At 45.6% G+C, this 10882-nt stretch overlaps 1 long non-coding RNA gene across 4 annotated transcripts in view; it reads left to right on the top strand.

Annotated features, from left to right (window-relative positions):
• Nucleotides 1-10500, top strand: part of LOC143276146 (uncharacterized) — a 22621-nt gene extending 12121 nt beyond the window's left edge. For 3 of the 4 annotated variants that reach the window (XR_013053507.1, XR_013053506.1, XR_013053505.1), the window contains exons 2-3: nt 3519-3626; nt 8343-10500. This is a non-coding gene — a long non-coding RNA (uncharacterized LOC143276146). Of the gene's footprint in view, nt 1-760; nt 955-3518; nt 3627-8342 lie in introns of those variants that run through there. The other variant, XR_013053508.1, reaches the window with a different exon arrangement.
• The last annotated feature ends 382 nt before the right edge of the window (nt 10501-10882 follow it).

Here is a 10882-nt window from a genome sequence, read left to right as displayed (position 1 = left end):
GGGGTGCAGAGGAAAGAGTTCTAATAAGCCATGAAAAACACAGCACACACACACACACACACACACACATGCACTCACACATCGAGTGTGGTGTTCGGGGAGAGGGTGAGGGGGCTTTTCGTCTTGTGCTTTTGTCCCCATTCACGTCCTTGCCTGCCCTAACTTTGTTGTCTGTCTGTGTATCTACGTCACTGCCATACAAACAAGAACACCCACAAAAGTCCTACCCCCTCCTCCAACCCCCAGTTATGAAAATTGATCCAACTGGCACATGCTCATGGGTTGTTTACTTTCAAACCAGCAGCGACTTTGGCTGTCCTTTCAAGGTTAACTGGCAATGCATATACGCCTGTGTGTGTGTGCGCGCGCGCGCGCGCGTGTGTGTGTGTGTCTGTCTGTCTGTGTCTCTCTCTGTGTCTGTGTCTGCATCTGTGTGTGTGTGTTCATAAAATGATGGAAAATGATTCTTATCTTCTTTGGCTGTTTCTTTTCTAAATGACCCGTTTCCACCCTTAGCTTTCTCCCTACTCCTCCCTCCTTCCCCTGTTGTGAAGATCAGCTCTTACTTGCTGATATGACTGCTGATTGGCTGAGATAAAGGAAGTGTCAAAAGGGAAATCCCCCTGTATTCCTCCACTGTTTGTGGGGGTGGGAGGAAGGGGGCGGGGGGAGCGGGGAAGAGTGTTTGCGTAGAGGGTAAGGGGCTCTGATGGCTGCCGATTTGTGGTCCCCACTGAATTGTCGCCAGTCACAACTTGGAAGAGCTCAGTTAACTGCTGGATTGTTGCCGGCAACAAATCAGCAGACCAGCGACATATCAACGTTTAACAGACCTCTGCTTAATTAATTGTCAGTGACCAGCAACAACTCAGCAGACCAGCGACAAATCAGCATTTAACAGACCTCTGCCAGCGTTTAACAGACCTCTGTCAGTGACCAGCGACAAATCAGCAGGTCAGATAACCACCAAATTGTCACTGGTCAATGACATATCAGCGGAATGGCAACATTTCAATGGAATGGTTACATTTCAACGTTTACTTAGTAATCGCTGATTTGTTGTCATCATTTCCTTCATTGGCAGTTCATGACTTTAACAGATTTTTTGCTTTGAGGGTGGGAGTTGGGTATTCTGTGTATATGTGTGCTAGGCTCGGGAGCATGTCTATATTCCCTAGGGTCTATATTTCCCCAGATATATATTCTTCAAGGCCTATATTCACCCAGGTATAGTTTCTCTAAGGTTTATACCCCCCCAGGTATACGTTCTCCAAGGTGAAAATTCTCCCAGGTATATCATGTTCTCCAAGGTCTATATTCCCCCAGGTATATGTTCTCTAAGGTCTATATTCCCCCAGGTATATGCTCTCCAAGGTCTATATTTCCCCAGGTATATGCTCTCTAAGGTCTATATTCCCCCAGGTATATGCTAAGGTCTATATTCCCCCAGGTATATGCTCTCCAAGGTCTATATTCCCCCAGGTATATGTTTTCCAAGGTCTATATTCCCCCAGGTATATGTTCTCCAAGGTCTATATTCCCCCAGGTATATGCTAAGGTCTATATTCCCCCAGATATATGTTCTCCAAGGTCTATATTCCCCCAGATATATGTCCTCCAAGGTCTATATTCCCCCAGGTATATACTCTTCAAGGTCTATATTCCCCCAGGTATATGTTCTCCAAGGTCTATGTCCCCCCACCTTGGTCAGTGGTGGTCAGCAGGGCTCAGCAGTAGCCAATGGTAAGTGATAAACACTGGTCAGCAGTAGCCAATGGTAAGTGATAATGTGGAGTGATGGCCTAGAGGTAACGCGTCCGCCTAGGAAGCGAGAGAATTTGAGTGCGCTGTTTCGAATCACGGCTCAGCCGGCGATATTTTCTCCCCCTCCACTAGACCTTGAGTGGTGGTCTGGACGCTAGTCATTCGGATGAGACGATAAACCGAGGTCCCGTGTGCAGCATGCACTTAGCGCACGTAAAAGAACCCACGGCAACAAAGGGGTTGTTCCTGGCAAAATTCTGTAGGAAAATCCACTTCGATAGGAAAACAAATAAAAGTGCACGCAGGAAAAAAAAGAAAGAAAAAAGGGTGGCGCTGTGGTATAGCGACGCGCTCTCCCTGGGGAGAGCAGCCCAAATTTCACACAGAGAAATCTGTTGTGATAAAAAGAAATACAAATACAAATACAAAATAAACACTGGTCATTTTTCTTTCCTTGCATTAATTCCCATTATTTCTTTTTTCTTTTTTTCCTTGCTTCCATCCTCAGTTTCCTGTTTCGTTGCTTCCTTTATTTCTTTAGTTCCCTGCTTCTTCATTACTTTCTTTCTTATTTTCTCTTGACTTCCTTTGGTTTTCAACATCATCAACACACATCAAAACAAACAGCGACAGTTTAGCGTTTACTTAGTAACCACTGATCTTTTACTGATAAGCTGAATTGTCGCCGAACGTTTAACAGAGCTCCGTCAAGTTGTCGCTGGTGACAATTCAGCAGAGGCGACAATTCAGCAGCTAACAGGCAGCCCTTCTTGTGTTTTTTCCCCATTCAAGTCCTTGCCTGTCTTTCTGTCTGTGTGTCTACGTCACTGTCACACGTATAGAAACAACCCACAAAAGCCTTACCCCCTCCTCCACCCTCCAGTTACATACACTGATCCAACTGACGCATGCTCGTGGGTTGTTTACATTAAATTCAGCTCTCCTTTCAAATTTAAGTGGCAATGCATTATGCACCTGTGTGTGTGTGTGTGTGTGTGTGTGTGTGTGTGTGTGTGTGTGTGTGTGTGTGTGTGTGTGTGTGTGTGTGTGTGTAACATACATGCAAGCATAGGTGTTCAAATCTGTATTTGTGTGAGTGCATGTGTCTGTGTGCTGTATGCATGTGTGTCAGTGCACGTGAGTGTATATGCATGCACACACATGCACACACGTGCACGTGTGTGTGTGTGTGTGTGTGTGTGTGTGTGTGTGTGTGTGTTCGTTCTCACCCAGGCAACATCACAATACCCTCAAAGGCCTTCTCTTGAGCTGAAAGACGAATCTCGTGATTGCCTAAAAAAAAAAAAAAAGAAAAAGAAAAGAAAAAAGAAATACTGCTTTAATGGAATCGGGAAAGGTGGCGGTGGTGACGGTGCTAGAGGGTGGGGGTAGGAGGGGGGAGAGTGGTGCAAAGGAAAGAGTTCCAACTAAGCCATGAAAAAACAAAGTGCACACACATACATTAATAAGCAGCAGTGACTGTCGTCATTCTTTAAAAAAAAAAAAAATCAAATTAGAAAAAAAAAAACCCAAAAAACCCCAACAACAACAACACAGTAAGAATACTGCAGTGAAGCTAACTGCATGCAGGGGAGAACATATGCAAAACGACCACCCCACAAGCCCCCCACGCATCCGCCCCCCCCCCCCCCCCCCCCCCCCCAAAAAAAAAGCACAAAAACAACAACAACAAAGCCCAAAACAAAACATATATGTATATTCATATATCGTTTTTTTTTAAATTTTTATATCAGGTGTGTAGAGAAATGGACCAACCACCCCACACAAGTGACCACAGGGCCTGGCACAGTGCCAGCCCCTCACATCAGGCTGCTGCTCTGTTCACCTGCCCACAACTCCAGGTAAGGCCGGGTAGTGGTGATGAGGGTGGGGAATGGTGGGTGGGGTGGGGTGGGGTGGGTGGGTGTGAAAGAGACCCTTACAAACAAGTCATGAATAACACATTCAGCACATTGAAGCCAGGACCGACTGTGGGCTCTCCTTTCAGCTCAAACCCCGTCACTGAACGTCTTGTGATCTTGTCATGGTGAGAATAAACACACACACATACGTGCACACACATATGCACACATGAATGCACACGCACACACATGCACCCCCGCCCACCCACACCCACACACCTGCACGTGCGCGCACGCACGCACGCACACACACACACACCTGCACGTGCGCGCGCGCGCGCGCACACACACACACACACACACACAAATGCACTAGAAGGTAAAGATACAGACAGACTGACAGACAGACAGACAGAGAGAGAGAGACGCAGAAAGCCGTAGTTTGTGTGTGTATGACAGGGTGGAAGGCAACCATGCTAACCTTGTGGAACAAGGTGGCAGAATGGTTAAGACACTTATCTGCCAAACCAGTGTCCGTGAGGGTCTGGGTTCGAATCCCGCTCTCGCCCTTTCTCCCAAGTTTAACTTGAAAATCAAACTGAGCATCAAGTCATTCAGATGAGATGATGAATCGAGGTTCCGTGTGCAGCACGCACTTGGCACACTGATAAAGAACCCATGGCAACAAAAGTGTTGTCGCCTGGCAAAATTCTTTAAACGAAATCCACTCTGACGTATACAGATATATGCATGCACTCAAGGCTTAAGTGTGCTGGCTTATGCTGCTGGTCAGGCTTCTGCCTAGCAGATGTGGTGGAGCTTATATGGATTTGACCGAACGCAGTGACACCTCCTTTAGAAACTCTAAGGGTAGGGAGGTATATATATATATATATATATATATATATATATATATATATGCATGTGCGTGTGTGCACGTGTGTTTGTGAGTGTTAGTATGTGTGTGAGGAGTGTGTGTGTGTGTGTGTGTGTGTGTGTGTGTGTGTGTGTGTGTGTGTGTGTGTGTGTGTGTGTGTGTGTTGTATGTGCTGTTGTAACTGATGTGGATTAGCAAGGTCGGGTTGGAAGAATAGGCCATGCCTAAAATCTTAATCCTTCAATATGAAAACGTTTTGAGTTCTGAGTTCTGAGTTCTCTCTCTCTCTCTCTCTCTCTCTCTCTCTATATATATATATATATATATATATACATATACATGTGTGTGTGTGTGTGTGCGTGCGTGTGTGTGTGTGTGTGTGTGTATCTGTCTGTCTGTCTCTCTTCTCTCCTGTCTCTTTCTCTATCACCTCTCTGTCTCTTTGACACTGTCTCTGTCTTTCTGTCTGTCTCTCTTCATCTGTCTGTCTGTCTGTCTGTCTCTCCTTCTGTCTGTCTGTCATGTCCCCCTCTCTCTACCTTCCCCAGACAACAGCCAGCGTGCCCCAGACAGTGTGTTGAAGTCAGGTTTCTATTCATTCCGTCACTCTGTGTGCCACAGAGGGGAGGGGGAGGGGGTGGGGGGACAAGCAGGGAGGGTGTGGAGAGACACACACAGGACAAGGTGACGACACTGTATGACGCAGAAGTGGGGCAGGAAGAGAGGGAGGAGGGGATACAGGGGGTGGGGGTGGACCAGAATATGAAGGCTTGCAGAGACAAACTTGAGTGAACATGGAGCTAACATTTATTTCTGTCTATACTTGTCTCTGTCTCTACACCCTCTGCACATCCACACACACACACACACATCCATACACACACACACACATCACACACACACACACACACACACACACACACACACACACACAGAGGTACAGACAAACACACAGATGCAGATACACATAGATATGCACATACGAATGCACGCACACACACGCACACAGAGGCACACAGACACAGACAAACACACACACACATATTTTCTGTCTCAGTGTCTATTTGTCTGTCTGTCAGTTCGTCTTTTCCACCTCTCTCTCTCTCTCTCTCTCTCTCTCTCTCTCTCTCTCTATATATATATATATATATATATATATATAGAGAGAGAGAGAGAGAGAGAGAGAGAGAGAGACAGACAGACAGAGAGAGAGAGAGAGAGAGAGAGAGAGAGAGAGAGAGAGAGGTAGAAAGAGAACCACTGATCAAGCCACCCTGTCTGCTTGGCACTGGTGTCATATCAAGGTAACCCCTTCCCACAATCACTAGAGGGGATGGGGGTGGGGTTGGTATGGGCAGGACGGCCCTCAGCGGACATACATGCATATTGGACAATGCAAGCGGCACACACAGCCCCGCTAAGAATGACAGCAGGAGGTAATGCCCAAGGTGACATTGAATCTCTGTCTGTGGAGAGAGACACAGAGAGAGGGGGAGATAGAGAGAGAGAGAGACAGACAGACAGACAGACAGACAGAGACAGAGAGAGAGAGAACAAGGTGAGAAAAACGCAGAATGGGGACAGAGAGGTGGGGGGCAGAGTATGGAGGCTGACTGAGGTCAGAGTGGAACTACTGGCAACAAGTTGAAGACCACTTACATAAAGCACTCTGCAAACTTCACTTCCACCAGTCTGATCAGACCATGGTTTCATGTCTTTTAATACAGTGACCCCTCGTTTTCAAAGTTTCATACCATGCATCCCCATTCAGTCCCGGATTTCGTACACACTCTTCAATCAGCTTCTCATCTCTCACTGGCATAGGCCCTGGATATCTCTCTGATATTCTTCGTCAGTACAACTCATCTTGAAATCTCGGCTTTAATATTGATAATTGTGTTTCATGTGTCGGACAGAAATACTTTGTTCAACACACTCTTTCCTTTCAACTTCCATCCATAGCCTTCCATTCAACATTTGTTGCGGGCACTCTATGTTGCACAACAGCATTATCTGTTAACTTCTTTTCTGTTTTGTTCATTTACCATTATTGTTATATTCGTTTACGTTATTATCAAAAGAAAGGGAACCTTTTTACTTGTACACAGATTCGATGTACGGTATGTGTGTGTATACATGCAACTCTTCTTCTCACCATCATTGCAACACGTTAATATGGTATTGTAATTTGTATATCTTGGCCTATGCCTTGAACTGTGCAAAGATGAACTCACTTCATCACATTTGTGTTAATTTCAACACCCAACGTCTTGCTATCACAAGCAAGTCCCTGTTAGACGACCTCGCTTTTCACGATATCTTTGAAAGGAAGTCGTCCCTTGGCAGTTGCTGTTCGCTCAGCATACTGGAGGTCATCGTGTTCTTCATCGTCCATTCTCTTCTTTCAAGTTCAATATCATTGTTAAAAATGTTACTTTGAAGTATGGTCATTTGCAGGTCCTGTCTGTTTACGTCATGTTGCATTGTCGTCATCAATTTTTGATGAGGTGACGTTCTTTATGGATGTTGTACACAAAGAGCAGAAGTCAACGCTCTTGACCAGTTTTCATTGAGTACCATCTTCCATAGTTGTCTTTTTTGTTGTTGTTATCATTTGTTTATCCCACCCCGAAAATCTCGCCGGAAGAGAAGAGGACGAAGAAAGAAAAGAGGAGAGCAGTTACCCACGACCCAGCTGGTATGTTGAAAAGTCAAGGGAAATATGTTTGTCTATTTTTCTCTCATTGTGTTAGGGTTTCCTTTCGTGATTATCATTCGGATTTCATCTTCATTTTTCTATTGGCTTCCCTTTTTTCGCTTCAATATTACATTCTAAAACGAACTAAGATGTTTGTGAATTGCATTTAAAAAAATCCTTTCATCTTTAATGTTTATACAGTTTTATTCCGGGAAGCCAGTGTGCAAGACCAGGTGAGGGTATCATTTTCCTTGTGCAGGGTCCTTGCTTCTCTACCCCACATTTTTCCACGTGCCCCTCCAGTCCCAGGGCATTCCCAGTGTCTGGGCGTCTTGTCTTGTTCGTCTGTGTGAATGGAGTGGAGAATTTGATTACGTTGTGCTTGTTTGGGGGTGAGGGGTACCGTGGGTATTGTATTGTATTGTATTGTAATGTATTGTATTGTATGTATTGTAATATTGTATTGCATTGTAATGTATTGTATTACTCGTTTTGTCACAACAGATTTCTCTGTGTGAAATTCGGGCTGCTGTCCCCAGAAAGAGTGTGTCACCACACTGAGAGCACCACCCACTTTTTGGTATTTCTTTCTGCCTGCAGTTTTATCTGTTTTCCTATCAAAGTGGATTTTTTTCTAGATAAGTTTGCCAGGGACACCCCATTTTGTTGCCGTGTGTTCTTTTACATACGATTAGCGCATGCTCCACACGGGACCTCGGTTTATCATCTAATCTGAATGACAAGTGTCGAGATTACCACACAAGGTCTAGTGGAGGGGGATTGGAAGCAGTGCACTCAGATTATCTTGCTTTCTAGGCGGACACGTTACCATTGACCCAATGAAATCATTTGATATATTTTACTTTGGTATTGCACACCAACTGCGTTGCACCACTCACACCTCCTTTCACATACAATCAGACCACGATTTGTCATTGTAAAACGTCTATTGTTTTATTTACTTATTTATTTTCTATTTGTTTCCCTGTGTGTACTTTTGACAGAATTTTAAGGATGGACATCACACAAAGATTAATTGATGGTGTTTGTTTCTGTGTGTGTTCCATTCTGTCCTCCTCATGCACTCACACCATCATCACCAGCGACGTCTTCTATAGTAATCTTTTTTTCTTCTCTTCAGTGCTGTGTGCTGTACGTGTTCTCGACGTCTGAAGGGAGTCCTGTGAGAGCTTCGGTGGGGGGAGACCCGGTTCCAGACAGCGTGTGTCGACCGTATCAATACCTACCCCGGTCGTGAGTTGTGGCGACATGTTGGGGAAAAGTTCGGATTATATGTAGAGACAACCCCACCTTTATATATAAAGATCTGTACTTGTCAAGTATTCTGGGCAAGAAACTAGAGATATTTGCTTGAAAAAGTTGTTTAAAGGGCACATAGACTGGAACGCGTCTTTGGAAACATTTTTATAAATGAAATTTTGTGTGTGTGTGTGTGTGTGTGTGTGTGTGTGTGTGTGTGTGTGTGTGTGTGTGTGTGTTCCTTTTTCATTGTTGACCAAAATGGTGGAGATTTTTCTGATTTCCAAGGTCAACATATGTGCAGACCTGCTTGTGCCTGAACCCCCCTTCGTGTGTATATGCACACAGAAGATCAAATACGCACGTTAAAGATCCAGTAATCCATGTCAGCGTTCGTTGGGTTATGCACACCCCCGAAAACGGAGTATGGCTGCGTACATGGTGGGGTAAATAACCAAACGGTCATACACATAAATTGTTACATGTCTGCCTGAGTGTATTATTATGTGTGCATGCCTGAAATCTGATTGAATGACACAGGAAACGAATGATGAGCGCCCCACAATGGCAGCCTTCAGTCAGCTCTTCCCAGGTAGGCTGCTTGTTGTGCAAATGACCCCGTGTTTGTAAAGCTGCTTTGAGCTTGGTCTACGACCAGGGATGTGTGCTATATAAGTATACATATCATTCATTCATTCATTCACCACTTCCCTACCTAACCCTTTGGAATAATTAGACTGGAATAAGGCAGTGTTAGGGCATTCCTTTGGTTAGGGGGAGGTGTCCTTTCTGTCTAGATAGCTAGGTCATTCTCTGGAACCCACTCATTGTGTTTATGCTCGTTTGGTGTACCTGTGTGAGTGTATAAATAAACTGTCTCTTCTCTGCCTGTGTTTCTCTCGCACGACGTTGTTGAGTGTGTTGCAGCTTCCTCGAACACATCGAGCTGTGCCCAGGGTTTATTCCCCGGAATAGGTCCTGGGTACATAACAACATTAGACACTCAACTTCCACATCCACCTTGAAAGCTTCTCTGAAGACAGATCTATTTAGATTAAGCAGGACTGATATCTTTGTTCACCACAGTCTGAAACTGTGTCCTATCCAGTGTGTGTGTGTGTGTGTGTGTGTGTGTGTGTGTGTGTGTGTGTGAGAGAGAGAGAGAGAGAGAGAGAGAGAGAGAGAGAGAGAGAGAGAACAAATGAACAGGACGAATTGTGTCATGCTGTCTGTTTGAAGTTTGTGTAAGTTGATTGATTGTATTTTTTCGTTATTTATCGTTAATGGGTTTTTCTGTATAAAAATGTAAAGCGCATATAGCTCTATTTGAGAAAAAAAACAACTGAATAAATGTTCTCTCTTCTTCTTCATCATCATCTTCGTCTTCTTCTTCTGTAATATCTTTGTCTAATCACTATACATGTATACATGTATGCACGTATCTCTGCCTCTCTGTCCAGTTGTCTATCATCTCCAACACACACAGACACCCCCCCCCCCACCCCCCAACTGCAGACCCCATCGCCCCCTCACACACACACACACATACACAGGTGTGCCATGTGAAGTGACGCCAGTTACCTGACATGTACTATAGTGACAGCACAGCCTTTGCAGAGAAGCACACAGCATAAGTTCGTTGTCTGTACAGGTGTGGAGTGGAGGACAGGTAAGGTTTAATATCACCCTGTCAGCCTGGCCCTGTGTCAAGTCCCTGTACCTTGATCCACAGCCCTCACTGGTGGCAAGATTGCCAGCCACAGACACAAACATAAACGAATACATAAACATGCACGTGCACACACACACATACACTGACAGACACATGCATACACACACATAGAATTGAATGCACATGCTCGCATACACATACACATACATGCATGCATGCATGAACTGCACATGTACACACACACATGCATGTGTGTAATTACTTTTACACCAAATACCTACACATGCACGGGAATGATGGAAACAGACGGATTAACAGACAGACATGCAGACAGAAAGAAAACAATGGAAAGACAGACAGACAGATAGTGCAGACAGGCAGTGGAGTGGGGAGGGAGAGGGGCAGTGGAGGGGGGAGGGAGAGGGGCAGTGGAGGGGGGGAGGGGCAGTGGAGGTGGGAGGGAGAGGGACATTGGAGGGGGGGAGAGGGGCAGTGGAGGTGGGAGGGAGAAGGGCAGTGGAGGTGGGGTGAAGAAGGGCAGTGGAGGTGGGAGAGAGAGGGGCATCAGGAGGGGGGGAGAGGGGCAGTGGAGGGGGGAGGGAGAGGGGCAGTGGAGGGGGGGAGGGACAGTGGAGGTGGGAGGGAGAGGGGCAGTGGAGCAGGTGGGGGGGGGGGGGTGACAGCAGGAGGGAGCATTGAAGGTGACACTGAATACCCTCCATGGCTGTGGCGGGGTGGACTGACGTCAC

Source organism: Babylonia areolata, chromosome 31, assembly GCF_041734735.1.
Source record: "Babylonia areolata isolate BAREFJ2019XMU chromosome 31, ASM4173473v1, whole genome shotgun sequence".
Classification (NCBI taxonomy): domain Eukaryota; kingdom Metazoa; phylum Mollusca; class Gastropoda; order Neogastropoda; family Buccinidae; genus Babylonia; species Babylonia areolata.
Note: the sequence above shows the minus strand (reverse complement) of the source record. Positions and strands in the feature narration are given on the sequence as shown.